Genomic DNA, 18,352 nt, shown 5'->3' with positions numbered 1-18,352 from the left:
TAGGAGAGTGTGTTATCTGAGTCTGTATCATCATAGGAGGGTGTGTGATCTGAGTGTGTGTCTTTATAGGAGAGTGTGTGATTTGAGTATGTCTATATAGGATGGTGTGTGATCTGAGTGTTTGTGTCTTTATAGGAGGGTGTGTGATCTGAGTCTGTATCTTCATAGGAGGGTGTGTGATCTGAGTGCATGTGTCTTTATAGGAGGGTGTGTGATTTGAGTGTGTGTCTTCATAGGAGGGTGTGTGATCTGACTGTGTTTTTTTAGTGGGGTGTGTGATCTGAGTGTGTCGTTATAGAAGAGTGTGTGATCTGAGTGCATGTGTCTTAACAAGAGGTAAAGTGAGTGTATGTGCTTTCATAGGAGGGTGTGTGATCTGAGTGTGTGTGTCTTTATAGAAGGGTGTGTGATCTGAGTTTGCCGTTACAGGAGGGTGTGTGATGAGAGTGTATGTGTCTTTATAGTTGGGTTGGTAAAGTGAGTGTATGTGCTTCATAGGAGGGTGTGTGAACTGAGGGGAAGGCCGTCTAAAGTATGGGTGAACGAGTGGGTGGATCATTTATAATCCAGTCATGTGAATGTTGATGAGAAGGGTGTATTTAAGCTTATCCAGTACTGACAGTAATCCAACAGTTATAGCGCGACGGTTGAAATTAAGATACTAATCTATTTGGGAATTCACTTCCTTCAGTCTGTGCCTGTTTATGGTGGAGAGTTTTCACAGTTCTTTTGCGCCTTCAGGTAACGCATGCAGCGACACATCCCCCAAAACTTTACAATAAGAAAACAACGGTTATGTAACTCTTGTGAAAAATTGATTGAAACGAATTAGTGTAATGATTGGATGCAGTCACACCGCCGCCCTACTGGGGAAGTGAAGGGAGAGGGGTGGGTCAGTTAGACCCCTGACCTACTGGGGAGGTGAAGGGGAGAGGGGTGGGTCAGTCAGACCCCTGCCCTACTGGGGAGGAGGAGGGGAGGAGTGGGGTGGGTCGGTCAGACCCCTGCCCTACTGGGAAGGTGGAGGGGAGGAGAGGCCAGGTTCCGTGCAGCGTAATCACCAGCAGGTCAACTCGGGTCAACTTGCAAAACTCGCGTGGCAACTGTGAGTCTTGGACCGAAATGAGGTTATTGGACCACAACAGCAGCTGTGGTGGCTATTGAATGAGATGAAGTTGTAGTGCCTGTTGGAGTACCAGCAGCTGTAGTGGTTGTTGGAGTAGAAGCAGTTGTAGTGCCTGCTGGAGTGACAGCAGCTGCAGTGGCTGTTGGAGCACAGTAGGTGTAGTGGCTGCTGGAGCACGTCCGGTGTATTGAGCAACAGCTTTTGCGATGGCTGTTGGAGTAACAACAGATGTCGTGGCTACTGGAGTAACTGTTTGGCTGTTGGAGCAGAGTAGACGCAGTGACTGTTGGAGCACAGCAAGAATAGGGACTGTTGGAGCACAGGAGGTATAGTGGCTTTTAGGGTAATAGTAGCTGCGATGGCTGTTGGAACACAACTGGTGTATTTGCTGTTAAAGCACGGTAGGTATAGTGGCTGTTGGAGTAACAGCAGCCGCGGTAGCTGCTTTAGCACAGCAGGTGTATCAGCTGTTGGAGGACAACAGGTGAGGTGGTTGTTGGAGAATAGCAGGTATAATGACTATTGGAGCACAGCAGCTGTAGTGACTGTAAAAGCACAGCATGTATTGTGGCTGTTGGAGTACAGCAGATGTATTGCCTGTTGGAGCACAGCTCGTGTGGAGGTTGTTGGAGCACAGCAAGTGTAGTGGCTGATGGAGCGCGGCAGATATGGCGGCTGTTGGAGCAAAGCATGTGTGATGACTACTGGAGTACAGCATGTGTGTTAGTTGATGGAGACAACAGGTAAGTTGGTTGTTGGAGTACAGCAGTGTGGGGTCTAGTGGTGCACAGCAGGCGTGGTGGGTATTGGTGTATAGCAGGTTTGTTGGCTGTTAGAGGAGCAGCAACTACTGGCTGGCAAGCTGGGCCGTACCCAAGCCGGGGGAGGGGAAGGGATGATATACGACTCTTTCGGCCTTGGGAAAACATGAATAGATTTCAAACACAGTAACATAAGCTCTTGAGCATGGCAGTTTCACCTTTCGAGCAGAAAGGCTTAATGGCATGAGCGCGGTGGTCTAACATAAACGCGACAGCTCATCGTTTTGATCGCGAGGTCTTTAAACATCATTTGCAAGAGCGGCATAACTCCTGATCCTGAGGGCTTTAACACCATAGGCAAGACGGCTGAACGTTTTGAGCACAAGAGTTGAACGTCTTGGGCTCGAAAGTTTAACATCCTGAGCAAGAAGGGTTAACATTTTGGGTCATAAGAAGGCTTAATGTTTTGAACACGATGGCTTGACTAACACGGAACACAGAAGCTTAGCCTCTGAAGCGCTCTGGCTTTATATGTCTTGAGGATGAGGGTTTAACCTCTTAAGCACGACGGCTTGACCTCTTTAAACGACAACCTTATTTCCTATGCGGTACGATGGCTTAGCCTGTTTGATGCCGGAAGCTCTATGGAAGAATTTCTGTAACAACGAATAGATGCGATGAATTCCATGACTACAATCCTCTAGATATGGGGAATTCCGTAACTTAACCCTATAAATACGAGGATTTACCTGGCTTAATACCTTAAATACAAGGATCTCAATGACCTAACCTTGAAATTACTATGATTCCATGGCTTAACTCATGAATACGATGATTTCCATTACAGTCCCCTAATAGCACGATTTCTTTGATTTTATCCGCAAGTACGATGAGTACCGTGGCTTAACACCTTGAATACTGTTTTACATAACAGAACTGCCGAAATAAAGTAATTCTTTATAACATAATGCCAGAATACAGATAAGCTATTATTCATAGATCAGTTTTGATAAAGCTGACCAGGGTGTGCTGAAAAAGTTTGGACTTATGAAGATAATGAGAGAAGAAAAACTAACAAAAAAGGTTAAATACGGCAGAAGTAGAGAGAGAGAGAGAGAGAGAGAGAGAGAGAGAGAGAGAGAGAGAGAGAGAGAGAGAGAGAGAGAGAGAGAGAGAGAGAGAGAGAGAGAGAGAGAGAGAGAGAGAGAGAGAGAGAGAGAGAGAGAGAGAGAGAGAGAGCATCTCTAACAACTTTTGTCATTCTACCTTCCCTTCACTTTTACGTTCTGACGTTACTATAGCTGTCTCTCCCGTAGACAAAACTCTCTTTGGTTCCCTTTTCTCCTCTAACTTGGATGATTCTAACATTTCTTCACGCCCTGTAGCTCCTCTAGCTAATCCTGTGTTTCTTCCTTTAGTCTCTTCTCGGACTGTCCGAAAAGCGCTTCTTTCTCTGGACATAAGCAAGGCATCCATCCCAGTGTACTGAAAGATTGTGCCTCTGAACTTGCATCTGTACTTGCTCGTCTGTTCCGTTTCTGTTTAAAAACCAAAACTTTTCCTTCTCCTTGGAAGCAGGCATTGATATGTCCCATCCTTAAGAAGGGTGACTGTTCTGACCCATCTAACTATCGCCCTATTGCTTTGATATCTACCATTTCCAAAGTCTCTGAATCCCTCCTCATCTCCCATATCCTTAAATAACATAATCACATTCTTCTCTCTGATCGCCAGTATGGATTCCTACGGCGAGATCTACTGATGATATTCTTTCCTATCCTACTAATTCTGGTCATCATCCCTGAAAGGTTTTTGGGAGTCATGTGTAATTGCCCTTGGCATATCTAAGGCTTTTGACGGTATGGCTCAGGGTCTCATCTGTAAGCTCCCCTCTTTTTGCTTTCCTCCTTCACTTTGCTTCTTCGTATCTAGCTTCCTTTCTGGCCGATCTCTCTCTGTCGTTATTGATGGATCATCCTCCCCCTTTTCTCCATCAAGAGCGGTGTTCCTCAAGGTTTTTCCTATCTTCTGCACTTTCTTTTCTTTTCTTTCAACGATTTCTTCTCCACAAATAATCCAAAGCACTCAAATGCTGACGACTCAGCACTGTATTCATCCACATCCTTCAATTCTGCTCCCTCTTCTCTCACTCGATCTGCAGCTCGTCTTGACACAGCTTCCTCAATAAACGGGATATCTCAGTGAGTTAGTCAAAATCTTTCTGGGTTTAATGTCTCCAAGACCCAATTTCTACCTATCTCTCAATCGAAAACTCTTCACAACTCTTATCTCTCTTCTGACGTTCTGTAATCCCACCTCTTGTTTCAATGAATATTCTTGATACCATTGTAACATCCACTCTTTCTTAGAAGCCCCACATTACAGAAATGGCTAAGTCTGCCTCTAAGAAACTGGGTGTCCTGTTTAGATGTCGAAACTTCTTTTCCTCTGAACAATTGCTCCGTTTATACAAAATATTAGTTCGTCCTTGTATGGAGCACTGCACTCACATTCAGGGTGGTTCTAGCTCTGCATCCTTACTTGACAAGGATGAGTTGAAAGCGGTCCGACTTATAAGCTGTCCCAGGCTAACTTTCAAACTTGTCCCCCTTCCCCTACGTCGCAATGTTGGTTATCTTTCCTTCTTCTGTAATCATTAGTGTGGTTTTTACCCCCGAGAGCTGGCTGCTTGTATGCCCACACCACTAGGTAGTCCACGCAATGCTCGGCAAGCTGTTGCGTCACGTGATTATTGTGTGGCCATCAACAACTCAAGAGTGGGCCGTTTCGATACCTGCTTCTTTACATGTCTAAGCTGCGGAACTCTCTACCTTCTCATGTCTTTCCCAAAAACTATTGCCTGGCACATTTCAAAAGACTGTTTTTTCACTTTCTCCAGAATTCGTAAATACTTTTCCTTGTCTTTTATTTTTCCGTAACATAATTTTCTTTATATTTCAGTTAATTGCCGGCCATGACGTAGACTTTGGTCCGTAACTTGTGCATTCAACATAAAATTTTTTTTCGTAATGCTGTCTCGCTAACACGAGAGAATGGAGTGTGGTAAAGCGGCTGAAGTGGATGTGATTACTGATGAATTCCAGAAAGAAGCAAGTGAGTGTTGTGGACTGGTTGGTTAGGATTTTCAATGTATATATAACTAAAGGGTGGGGAGCCTCAGGATTGGCGAAATACCTGTAAATTGCTACTGCACAGAGGCAAGTAGGACGACAAAGAAAATTCGCTTTACGACGGCTGACTTTACCTGGTAAGTTGTATACAGGCAGAACGGTGATTGAAAGGGTGGTGGCATCCACAGAGAATAAGATTAGGGACCCTAGGAAAGACTGTGGCTTTAAGAGTTTCACAGGATGTGTGGATCAGGGGCTTGCTTTAATGATTTTGCGTAAGAAATATCTAGAGAAACATTAAAGCATTTAGGTCTGGAGAAAGTGTACGAATGGGTTGGTAAAGTTGCTTTGTGAAAGATGTTACGAATACATGGGTGGGAGGAAAGCGACCAGAAGTAGGGAAGAATAGGTGAATGGTTCTAGGTGAAGGTGGGTCTACATGAGAGGTACGTTATGTCACCATGGCTGTTTAACCTGTTTGCAAATGGGGTGTTTAGAGAGGTGACTGTGAAGGTCTTAGAGAAAGGGACAGGTCAGCTGTTGGTGGGGAAGTTCTGAGGTACGTCAGCTGCTGTTTGCTTATGACATGGATATGGTGCCAGACTCGAGTACGAGAATGTAGAAGCTGGTTTCTAAGTTTAGGAGAGTGTTTGAAGGGAGACCATTTAGAGTTAAGGTTAATAAAAGCATGGTTGTTAAGTTTAACAATGGAGTGTGAGCTTCAGTGAGGGGAATTGAAGAAGTGGAATGTTTTAGATACCTGTGAGTGGATACGGCAGCAGACGGAACCATTGGAGTTAAATCTAACCACAGTGTGAATAATGGGACTAAGGTCCTGGGCGCATTAACGCGTGTGTAAAAAGAGGATCCACTGCCTCTTTAGGCAAAGATGGGTATGTTTGATGGTATAGTTGCCCGACGATGTTGTACGGATGCGAAGTGTGGTCTCTAAATTTTAAGATACGGAAAGTGATGGATGCGTTAAAAATCATCACACCAATCACCAATCACCAATCACCACTACCTTCACCTTCACAATTTCCGCTACCCTCATCACCGCTACCACCTATACAGCTACCACCATCTCCAACAGTACCATAACCTCTACCTCTGCCAGTTGTCTCACCACCTACCACAACCATCACATCGACCGCCAGAAGCAATGCAAGCAACTCCTGCCCCACCATTACCACCACCACCATTGCTACCACCATCATATCATTACCACCACTGCTGTCACTACTACCACTACCAAAACCATCATAACCACCACCACCACCACCACCATCAGGGCAAGAAAGCAACATCACCTGCCCCACCACTACCACCACCATAATCAGCCCGACCACTACCACAATCATCAATCTACCACCTCTACTTGCCCCACCACTACCACCACCACAATCATCATAACCACTACCACCATCACTGCAAGCAACACCTCCCCTACACTATCACCATTACAGTTGTTACCATTATCACCTACCCAGCGACTACCATCGTTACCACTACTACCACAACCATCATGACCACCACTACCATCACCGCCATCACTGCAAGAAAGCAACACCTCCCCCACCACTACCACCACCACCGCTACCATCACCAATTACCACACCTCCCATCATAACCACCAACACCACCATCACCATCACTGACAACAACAAAAAGCACCTGCCCCACCACTATCACCACCACAATCACCACGACCACTACCACAACCACTATCACTACCACCTCTACCTGCCCCACCACTATCACCACCACAATCACCACGACCACTACCACAACCACTATCACTACCACCTCTACCTGACCCACCACTACCACTATCATAACCATCATAACCACCAACACCATCACTGCAAGCAACACCTTCCCCCCACTATCATCACCACTACAATTGTCACCATTATCACTACCCTCACTACCTACCCCATGACTACCATTATCACCACCACTACCACACCTTCATTAGCATCACTACCATCACTGTGAGCAGCACCTGCCAACCAACACCACCACCATCGTCACTACCACCAAACCTGCATCACCACTGCTATCACCACGATCACAACCACAACTACCTACCCCACCACTACTAAAACCATCATAACCATTGCCACCATCACTACCAGCAACAAACAACACCTGCCCCACCGCATCCACCACCACCTGCCTCACCACTACTCACCCCATCACTACCACCACTATTACAACCATCATAACCTCCACCACCATCACTACAAGTGATGACCTGCCTCACTCGAGACACGGGAAAGGCTAGGCCGTGACTCCCTTGAAGTCGTTGTACATCATCATCATCATCATCATCATCATCATCAGACACTGCTGTACAAAGCTCTCATATACAAATTATGGCCTTCAGGCGGACATAACCAACCGAGGTCATGGCGCACGGATTAGGATGTCACCTGTGTCCGAATCCTTCACTAGGAACACCTAGCATCTTCATCCATTTCTGTTACTAACCTTCCCTTTATGATCGTATGTTCCACATCCTTTTTGAGCAGACTTTATGTAGATTCCTTGTGTGCTGTCAATACTTTCACCCAAGATTAGGTTGGCAGTGTGTCAACTGAAGCCTTATTTGTTTGTTTCGAACGCGTGAGGTAATGCGAGCCGGTGTTTTGTTATGGTAAACAAGTGATTCAAATTAGGCTCTAGACTCGTTTACGAGAGAGCCCACTGCTCGCTGTACATTTCCCGCGTAAATAACGAGTTCTTCAGCAATTATTCATATTCTAACCTCTTTCCCTTTTTTTCTTCGCTTTTTGGGATCGCTTAAGAGAGGTACAGCAATTCTTAACGGTCTGGTGAGAGGCGCCGACGGGGGTGAAGGTGGTGCGCTCTGTGGGAAGCTGGGGTCTGGGGAGATCTGCCGCTGATAATGAGGGGAAAATTCTGTACAATGTGTGCAGGTGTTGGACTTGCGTGCATGGAGAAGTATACTTTGCATACATTTATACGCGAACACATGCACGTCTCGAAGCCCTTGATGCACGCACGCATGCCTGAACACACACAGACACACACACACACACACACACACACATGCATATGGATGTGTATACATAAATATATACGAATTTAAGAGATGGGGCAACATGAGTGCAAAACTCTCTCCCCGTAGCACAGAAATGATAATCACAGATAGTTAACTGAAAACACAGGTTGTGAGTGACAGGCGACTTAGGAAGATCTACTTAGAGAAATGTTATTACCCCCAGATTGGTGTGAAGCCAATCTGGCTTGAAAGCGATGTCTGGCAGGCATTCTAGTTGCTTACTTGGCGGTCAAAGAGCGCCACAGTAATCGCCTGTTGTCAACTTGTCTGTTGCGCCGACATTCAAATTAGATTTAACTCTTCATTCCGTAATAAGGTAAGGAATGGGATCCTAGTGCTGTTATTAGATACCCCTGTGCAACGTTACCAGATGAGTGTGGTAGGTGTCAGAATTACTTGTACACTAATCATATAGAATATATACAGCACATACAATAGAAGATACACAGCTTTGCATATAAACAATATATACATAACATATATAAAATGGCTGTCTACAGTTTCCCGAAAGATGGAGATATCTTCATAAAGGTTAATGTGGGGAGTAGCATAAGGTCTCCAGTGGAGTGGTAGTCCAGTAGGAGTCATGCAAGCGTAGTATGGACACCTCAAGAGGTAGTGGGCAAAGCTATGGCTGTTTGGTCTTTCACTTAATGTACAGCTACATCTGTTGGGAGAGGTGGGGGGATGCCAGCCACCCAAGCGATCTCGCATCACTCGTCCTCGACCCTTTTCTCTAGACATTTGGAAGAGCAAAATGTCTGGTTAGTATCATACCAGGTGGGTGCAGCGTCAGGAGGGATGGCTGGCTTCCGAGCTTCTTTCTATTTGCGGCGGATCTGGGCCCTAAGGTGAGCAAGGGTTCGAGAGACTACGAAATCAGGTATAGATTTAGTAGGATCCACTCTTGGCAAGGCCATCCGCAATCTCGTTCCTCATTATATCTATATGATTGGATATCCATAGGAAGGTCACTTCCGGGCCGCCTCTAGAAGTGACGAAGTCATTTTTCGTATTTGAAAGATGAGGTCCTTATTCACTCCTATTTCAGAGGTAGTTTTATGGAAGACCTGGAATCATAAACAAAGGGTGAGGTCCACTGGCTTCTTCCTCAGCAAGAACAGCAGCATAAACAGCTATAAGGTAGGCCTTGGTAGAAGGTTCTCTGTCAGATATTCTGAGAGCGACTTTGAAAGGCAAGTATAGACACCAGATCCACCCCTGCCGATAGAGGGATCAATGCAACTATCAGTGGAGATGAAGTCTCTGACAGGGGACTACTGGGCTATCTGGGAGAGATGGTGGAGGCGGAGATAAGTAAGGATCATGTGAGATTTCGTAGGCTCTCCGTCACGTACAAAACACTTCAGGTTGAATATTCAGCTAGGGAGGAGTCGGGCCAGCAGAATCGGAAAGGCGGTCGTATTCCTGCAGGTGTCTGATGAGTGATCCTCTCCACTGTCATTTGTTGAAGGACGATTACGAAGAACAGGAGCAAGGGTGATTTGGACAGTCACCTAGCGGGTCTCGTTATATGGCTACAGCAGTTTTAAAGTTGAGCTCCCGTACACTCTCAAGTTAAGGTTCTGGACAATGTTCGACACACAGAAATATTGACGACTCCATTGTGGGGCTACAAGAATGAGACAGGCAGCTATCCACTGGATAACCTCAAGATGGTTCTTAGCAGTCTGACTGATATTGACGAGGGCGGAGGCAGCACATTCGACAAGGTAACAAACAAAGATTTGTCCGTGATAATTACGTCAGTAGTGGTATCACTGAGGGAACCCCTGGATTTGGTGAAGATGGGTGTAAGGCGCCGAAAGGAGGTGTCTCAAAGATGGCGTACTTCAGTGTTCTGAAATCGTATGTGGGTATCACATACCCTTAGATATATAATCTGATTGACTCGTTCCAATGATGTTTCTGATAAGAAAAGTAGGAGAGGAAGGACGCGACTGTGCCAAATGACATTAGTTTTCCTTGTGGACAGGATGAGACCAAATAAGACACATCCTCTAGACACTATTTCTAGAGCTACCTGCATACTGGCTCAACCAGGGGCTCGGATGAAGCTGCCATCAGCATAACCTAAGCGGACAACACATGTTGGCATTGGAAGAGATTCAATAAAGTTCATTACGGTGTTGATTAGGGTGGGACTTAGGACTCCACCTTAGGGGGTGCCAAGGTCTATTTCATGAAATGGGATGCAGTCCAGTGAGGTAAGAAGACCATCTTGGCGTATCGGTTATCGTTGCTGATCATGAATCCACCCCCCCCCCCCCAGCCGCGCCAAAGCCACCGCCGTGTCATGTGTCACCAGTAAATTAAGTGCACTTGTTCCTCTGCTGCACGCCGCCACGCCACCTGTCATCTTTACCATTCCCGATTCCGCTGAACTTCTCGCTCTCCGCGTTGCTGTCAACTCTCTGATGTCTCGCTACACTTCACTTGCAGCCAATCCTGATGCCATCGAAACCCTCATTGATGTTCCGGGAAGTAGGTACACCATTACCGAGAACACTCTCGCCTCTCTTGTGGAAACTCACGAGGTTCATCACCATCTTAACCGAAAAACTAGACGCTCTTGCCTCTCGTCTTGAGTACCAGTGATCTTCCGGCCCCTTCTCATGTGGCACACCGCAAAGTGAAGCCCGTGACGCCTTTTTCGCACATGGCTCTCGTAAGGGTAAACGTTAAGTTCAATAACCTGATACCGCCACACATTATCTCCTGGAATGCCTGTGGAATCAGAAACGATACGACACTCGTTGCACTGAAAGGTTGGTCTATCAGCATCTTCCAGATGTTACCATCATCAGGAAACCTCTGCTGGCCGGCCTCGATATCAATGAAAAGCTTCCCTGCTCACTGGCTGCATTCCCTATGTCCATTTTGTTAGGAATGGCCTCATCAGCTACGTCCCCTCCTCCGAACCACACCAGCTTCTTCACTGCTTTGAGGATACCACACCATCTTTGCCCTGAGGATGGCGATGTGACCCTCCAACATTTTGCGGTAGCATTGGGTGACGGCAAGATCCGTCTACATAACGTCTACTCCTCCCATGTCAGGAAAAATCTCTCTGTCCTCTTTACTCCCACGATCCTTGGTAAGATCTAAATAGGTGATCTCAGCGCTCGACATCTGGAACTTGGGGACTTCTCTCCTCATCCAATTCAAAATAGACATCTTCCTGAGTACTTCCGCCGTTTTCAACTTTCCCACTGGGGTACTGATGATGCCACTCACATCCTTACATCTAGACTAGATGCATCTCACGTAAGATCCTCATTTATCCCTACCCGCTTTTCCGACCACGTCACAAAGCCTCCACTACTCACCCCCAGCGGGACCTCCTCCTGTCTCCAGTCGTTGCTGCTTTACCATTGCTCCCAGTTACTGTCCTTCCCACATCTCACACATGACCAACCTTCTCACATTCAACTTAAAGTTTCCAGAGAAGTGAACTCCACACACGAATTCCACTTATACTGCATTTCTCGGGCACACATCAAACGTTACCCTAATGTCTATGACTGTGCCATACATGAACGTATTCTCCATGCGAAGAAGACGATAAAGGAAGGTATTTCGTTCCAAGAGGATCCGACCCTTGACCGTCTCCAACAATACCAGTCGATCGGGGATGATCTATTGCCATCCAGCAATGTGTTCGGACTTAATCCTGTTGTAGCCTCACAGACTGTATGAACCTTCGAACGAGCGTTGGCGCCATGTGGCACCTTATCAACTAGGTGGTAAGGAAAAGTCCCCCTCTGCCCTTCACTACAACGCAGCAGAGTACACGCAAGACCTCATCGGAACCTGCTTTGAACAATCCTAAGTCTGTAATTTCCATGAGCACATTCAAGAGCCCCTTTCCTCCTAATAAAATCTCCGCACTCTCCGACTCATAGCGGCGTTCTGAAGGTCACAGAAGAGGATGAGGTGGAGATAACCGAGGGGGAACTGCGTCGTGCTCTCATCCAGAGGAATGCAACAGCCCCCGGTGACGATGGTGTCATCTACCCAGTTCTCGATCTGCTCCTGGAAGTCCCCAGCAACCACCGCCTCCTGCTCTACAGTATCTATTTCCACAAGAGGTATGTGTCTAATGACTGGACTTTCAGCACAATAGTGTCTATTCCAAAATTTGGCATTGACAAATTTAGACATATTTCCCCCACTTCCTGCCTCAGCAAGGTGATTGAACACATTCTTGTTGCCCGTTTCGTGTTACAGCTGGAGAAAATGCTCTCACCAAGACTGTATAGTTTCCTACCACAACAAGCACCTACCACTGTCTCATGGAACTGTATAGTGCCTCTACCCTACGAGCATCGTAGCCTTTATCAACCTTAAAAGCCCCTATGATGTTGCGAACGGACATATCAGCCTCGATCATCTGGTAGACCGGAGTCAAAGGTAATCTCTTGCGATAGATCGGAGATACCTACAGAAAACAACGTCCCTTGTCCTTTTTAAATGAGCCTACAACTCCACTAAGTACTTCGAAAATGGTATTCTACAGGGTGGTGTTCTCAGCCCCTTTCTTTTTAATGTCCTTATGCACCGCCTACTTTCATCCCTGATCTCCCCGGTACCACAGTCCCTTGATGATATCTTTCACACTGATTCACCGAATGACCAACAATGCCTCCTTATCTCATTCTCTATGACGTTCGCAGCTTGAGGTTTCATCCTCTTCCCAGACAAAGGTAAGAGCTCTCCGCGCTACCCGGAGACGATCCCAGAACACACATTGTGTATGTAGCACCTCTACCTGGGTGCAACTGAACAAGTTGTCGGTCATCGCATCATCCATGACCTCTTAGATCGACTATAACAGCGACTAACTTCCCCCGTGGGTCACCAAAAATGCCGCCGGGATATCTATCCCCGCAGCCAGAACTATTTACATTCTGTTTCTCTGAAATGTTGTCGAGGGCCTCTCCCTTATTCTATGTTAGCTCCCAACAAAATTCATAGATCCCGTTTCGAAACAAAGTCATGAGATTCATCCTGGGCTGTCCACCAGAATACTTAACATGCAAACTGATCTCAATCTTCCTCCCTTTTTTTGAGAGAACATAAGTTAGCGTCTACTACTTCAGCGTCAGTTGTCTCCAATTCCCTACCTTGCCTCCCCCCCATTATTCTCGTGTTATCACAACATCCTTAACCCACATTCACCTCAGGACCTTCTTGGCGGTCTCACCCTCATTAGAGTAGTCTATTCTATACTTCAAAGCCTCGATACTGATATGCTGGTAGCAGAGGTTGATCACGGTCCTCCACCTTAGAGGATGCCCTGTCCAGCAGTCTTCTTTACTCACATCTCTACGGTGAATCCACCTCTCCTTCAGAGATAAGCAGCCCTAGAGACCATACACAGAGTCTCTTTATCAACCTCTGCCCTACTTTACACCATCTATACACAGACGCTTCCCAAAAGAAGACGGGAGAGCCGGGGGTGCCCGCTTCCCACTCAACTTGGACCCGCCAGCAGGAGGTTGAATCGGCCGTAGACTTTCCATCTGGTCAAGTTCTACCCATGGTTGATTGCATGGACTCATAGACGCTGTTGATCTCCTCATTCAGAGGGGACAAAATAATGTGATCATAGCTTTTTCTTAAACTGCCCGTCAAGCCCACTCCTCTAAGCCGCTGCCTCCCCTTAATTCGGCGTATGATACGTATGTTAGCTTTAGCTCTTGAGGATTTTCTTAGATTTCACTTCATTTCGGGATAACAAACAGTGACACTGTTGAACCTCTGACTAAGAATGCTTGTGGCTGACCTTCCCTGACGCTGGGACTACACCCTACCTACTCTCTTACTGAAAGATGGTACGTTTAGCTGCTTTTCTTCCTACAACCCATAGCAGGGATAATGAACATCCAACACTGTCATCAATTTCTACCATAACCATGCAAATATCGTCGACGTGTACATGTGGTCCACGGACAAAATGCTGTCTCTGCCCGCATTCGGTTAACATTACAGACTTATCTGGAAAGTCTCTTAGGCAGGGGATGACCCGCACCTCTCTTCCCGAAAACTCTGAAATCTTCCTGATGCTGACACCTTTCAACGCTATTTTATCGACTGTCCCACTGCCAGAGACCTCCTACCACATGGAAAGTCACTCATTGCTATATGTCACTATCCTCTCACTCCCAAACCGAGGTTCATTACCTAAAGGATTTCAACGGTCACCATAGGGAATGGTTGAATTCCTCCTATACCGATGGTTGAGGGACTGGGGCCCCTCGCGTTCTCCGTTCTCAATGATTGAAAGCAAATTATCACCCACCCTGCCCATATTCCTGACCGTTGTGACCAGTCTTCTAATATTCTGGATCTGTTTTCATCTCTAATCCGTTGCGCTGTAGCTACACAATCTCGTCCCCAGTTAGTTATTCTGACCACACTCTCTTAAATGTACCTATCAAACGGCACCTCCCCCTTCAGCAGCCCCTTCTAAGCGTATATACTGGCTCCTGAACAAAGCTGATCAGAACAACTTACGTAACTTCTTTTTTGGCTTTCCTTGGGTACGTTACTTTCTCTTATACGGTGATGCTTCTGTCTCAGTTAAACACACAATAGAGGTTATTGTTGCCGGAATGGAAGCATTTATCTCTTCTTCCTCCAAGACGACATCTCCCAATCCATGGTTCACCCGTTCCTGTTTTTAGACTATCCAGGAAGGGTTCAGGCATAAAAGGCTTGGAATAACTCTCTATCCTCCGACTACCATTCAACATTTATCACTGCCTGTAATCATTACAAGTGCATTATCCGTGAGGCAGACCGATACTTTATTCAAAAGAAAGTGCGATTGCCTTCCCTCGTCATCCACTGATAGATCTCTCTGGTCTTTAGCTAAGGGCATCGCTAACAATCTCTGTCGCTCTACCTTTCCTTTACTTTTCCGTTCCGACGGTACCACAGCTACTTCTCCCGTGGACAAAGAAACTCTGGTTTTCGTTTTTCCTCTAACTCTATCTTCGACGAGTCTGACATTTCTTAATCCCTTCATGCTCCTCTTACTAATTCCATGCCTTTCCCAGTAATTTCTTTCTGAAATGTTCGAAAAGTGCTTCTCTCTCTGGACACAAGCAAGGCTTATCGACCTGATGTCATCCATCCCTGTGTACTGAAAGATTGTGCCTCTGAACTTGCACCTGTACTTGCTCGTCTGTTCCGTTTCTGTTTGAAAACCAAAATTTTTGTTCTTGAAAGTATTCGTTGGTATATCCTATGGGCGACCGTTCGAACCCTTCTATCGTCCTAATGCGTTGACATGTACCATTTACAAAGTCTTTGAATCCCTCCTCAACTTCCATATCCTTAGACATCTTGAATTTTAGTTTCCTCTCTGATCACCAGTATGGCTTCCGTAATGCAAGACCCACTGTTGATATTCTTTCCTATCTTACTAATGTCTGGTCATCATGCCTGAGAAATTTCTTGGGATTCTTTGTAATTGCCCTTGACATATCCAAAGCTTTTGACAAGGTGTGGCACTGGGGTCTCATCGCTAACCTTCCCTCTTTTGGCTTCCCTCCCTCACTTTGCATTCGCTATTGCTGGTCTAGTCCGTAGTCGTTGATGGATCAGTCTCTTCCCCTTTCTTCATTAACAATGACGTCACTCAAGGCTCTATCCTGTCTCTTACACATTTTCTCCTTATCAACGATTTCCTTTCTTCCACAAACAACCAAATGCACTCATAACCTGACGACTCTACACTGCATCACTCAACATCCTTCAGTTCTGCTCCATCCCTCACTCGATCTTCATCTCGTCTTGAAACGACCTCCAAAACAACTCATACCTGGACAAGATATCTCAACAGGGTAGACGAAAACCCAGTTTTTGTCCACCACTCTATCAAAAATTCATTGTCACAACTTTCCTCTCTCCTTCGAGAATTCTGTAATTCCATTTCTTACCTCACTGAACATACTTGGTATTTCTGCAACATCCATAAGTCTATCTTGGAAATCACACATTACAGAAATAAGTAAGTCTGCCTATAAGAAACTGGGAATCCTGTTAAGATGTCGAAATTTCTTGTCATTCGTACAGTTGCTCCGTTTATACAAGGAATTGATTAGTTTTTGTGTGAAGTGCTGCTTTCGTATTTGGGATGGTTGTAGCTCTATATCCATACTTGACAGAGTTGAATCGAAAGCGATCCGACTTATAAACTCTCCCAGGCTAACTTCAAAATTTGACCCACTTGCCCGATGCCGAAATGTCGGTTCACTTTTCCTCTTTTCTAGGCATTATACTTTTAATTTTTGCTTGCGAGAACTGGCTGCCTGTGTCACTCCACCACTAGCTAGATCACGCTGTACTTGGTAAGCTGCCGTCCGCGTCACATGTTTACTGTGTGATCGTTGGCAACTCATTTTGATAACTGTTGTTTACCTACACCTCAAAGCTCTGGAACTCTCTACCCTTTCATGCCTTTCCCAATACCTATGACGTGGTACATTCTAAGAGAGTTTTTTTCACTTCCTCCAAAGTTCGCAAATACTTTCCCTTGTCTCCACTTCTTTCATTTTATTAATCTCTCTGTACTTCAATTCAGGCAGGGCCTTAACTTTGACTTTTGTCCGTGACTGGAGCCTTGAAAGTAAAAGAAAACTGTTTGTTCACCACAATCTAGACGTAATTCTTGTACGCTACCCACGTTTTGGCGAGTGCTAAGTCCCATTGTCCTGAGCCTAACTTTAACGTCCTGCCAGACACGAGTGCTCATGCACTTATCGTTTGGCCACATGGTCTTGTCATTACGCTTGTCGCCTACTGGGGCGTAATGAATGAATTAAGTTATTATGATGATTATCATGCTGACCTTGACGCAGTCATGGGCCGATCAAGATCAAGTACGCATAGGCTCGAACCATGGCCGCTGGGTACATGGTTTAGGCTAGGGCGAAGGGGAAAGTGAGAGACAAAGAAAAAGTGTGGAAATATATGTTGGCATTCATAGAGAAAAAAAAGTGAGGCTACAACAGTTGGAGGAAGAGATAAAGAAATGGGGAATCGAATCAGAAATCATACAAAAGTGTTCACACAGGAGAAAAGGATATTAGGGAACTGGAAAATATGTGATTAGAAAATAACAAAATTATTTCTATGAGAAAGACAATATGAATACAATTTGAGAAGGGAAGTCCCGCTGCATGAAATATATGAGAAGATAAATCCTGGATGTCACTGGGATAGAACAACCCAAGGAAATGCCCATAACGCAGAGATGAAAGACCGCTGGAAAATAGGAGCCAGATAACAGGAGCAAACACAGAGAATCTTGACTGATATAGAGGAACAGAGAGGGGACACTGAAACGTTAGTGTATGGAAGATGATTAAGAGAGGCTTTGGCGAGAGAGACAGAGTATTCATTATCTTTGACATTCGGCGCAAAAGAGAGATCTTAGTAACAACTAGAGGCATGGGAGACAATGAGTCAACACTGAAGGACTTAACTGGCAGTTGGGTAGTCCCAATATTAACATCATCATTGGAGGAAGAGGTTAATCAAATGTAAGTCGTTGATGATTTTTGGAGTGGATGGAAACCATATTCTAATAGAAATTTCTAAGGTGGAGAAGGAGGAGATTATGATCCAAAGACAACTAGAAGCTACAAACATGCCAAATGCAATTTTGGCGATAACCAGTAATGACTGCGTTCAGTATGTGAATACGAATCCAGGCTAAGAAATTTGTAAAAGGGAGGACTTCAATGGGGTATTCATCAAGGCCACAGACAAAAGGGAGGAAGAGAGGGACGTAAAGAATACAGCAGAAAAAAGAAAATAAGCAGAAGACATCAAAAGAGACTGAGGATCAGAACATCCTCCTCAGTTCCTTGAAAAAATCGAGGAGTGCTAAGTAGTTAGATTGAAGGAAATGTAAGAACATGCAGATGAGTCATAGTAGATAGAAGTGAAAAAAATGGAATTCAAGGGCAATATTAAGGAAAAATAAACACGACTTATTTTTCCTTTTCTTTGGGGGGGGGGTGATTACCTATGAAAGTGACAAGTTCTAACCTAATCTGTGTAGAGTGGTACAGAATAGGAAAAAGAGAAAGAAAAGACAGAGGAAGAAGAGGACAATCCATTTTAATAAGGGACAGCCTTATGTTTCTGGGAATATTGGTATATGGCCTCAGAATGTAAAAAATGTGAAGGGTAACTGTTGAAAAGAATG

Source organism: Panulirus ornatus, chromosome 64 (genome assembly GCF_036320965.1).
Source record: "Panulirus ornatus isolate Po-2019 chromosome 64, ASM3632096v1, whole genome shotgun sequence".
NCBI classification, from domain to species: Eukaryota; Metazoa; Arthropoda; class Malacostraca; order Decapoda; family Palinuridae; genus Panulirus; species Panulirus ornatus.
The sequence above is the reverse complement of the archived record's forward strand: the minus strand, read 5'-3'. Positions refer to the sequence as shown.